General features: G+C 29.4%; 1 protein-coding gene across 1 annotated transcript in view; it reads right to left on the bottom strand.

Annotated features, from left to right (window-relative positions):
- Positions 1-245, bottom strand: part of LOC118330739 (uncharacterized oxidoreductase YjmC-like) — a 7,244-nt gene that overhangs the window by 6,319 nt on the left and 680 nt on the right. The gene's annotated exons all lie outside the window — the stretch shown is intronic.

Raw genomic sequence — 245 nt, 5'->3', positions numbered from 1 at the left:
TCTTGCATACAGTGTATATATTTTTCATTTATAGTCTTATATTTTCTATTATATTTTGTTAATATTCTTATTTTGTGATTCTTATTGTACTTGTACACTCTGTACTCTTTGCACTACTTTCCCTTATGCTGTTGTGTCTAATTTGAATTTCTCCTACGGGGAATAAAGATACATCTTATCTTATCTAAAGTCTGCATTAGTGAAGCCTTCGACTAAAACATGCTCACTTATGTGCTTATACATAA

The sequence above is a fragment of the Morone saxatilis genome, unplaced genomic scaffold (genome assembly GCF_004916995.1).
Source record: "Morone saxatilis isolate NCDOM2014 unplaced genomic scaffold, NCSU_SB_2.0 Contig2, whole genome shotgun sequence".
Classification (NCBI taxonomy): Eukaryota; Metazoa; Chordata; class Actinopteri; family Moronidae; genus Morone; species Morone saxatilis.
This window is presented reverse-complemented; position numbering and strand designations above follow the sequence as displayed.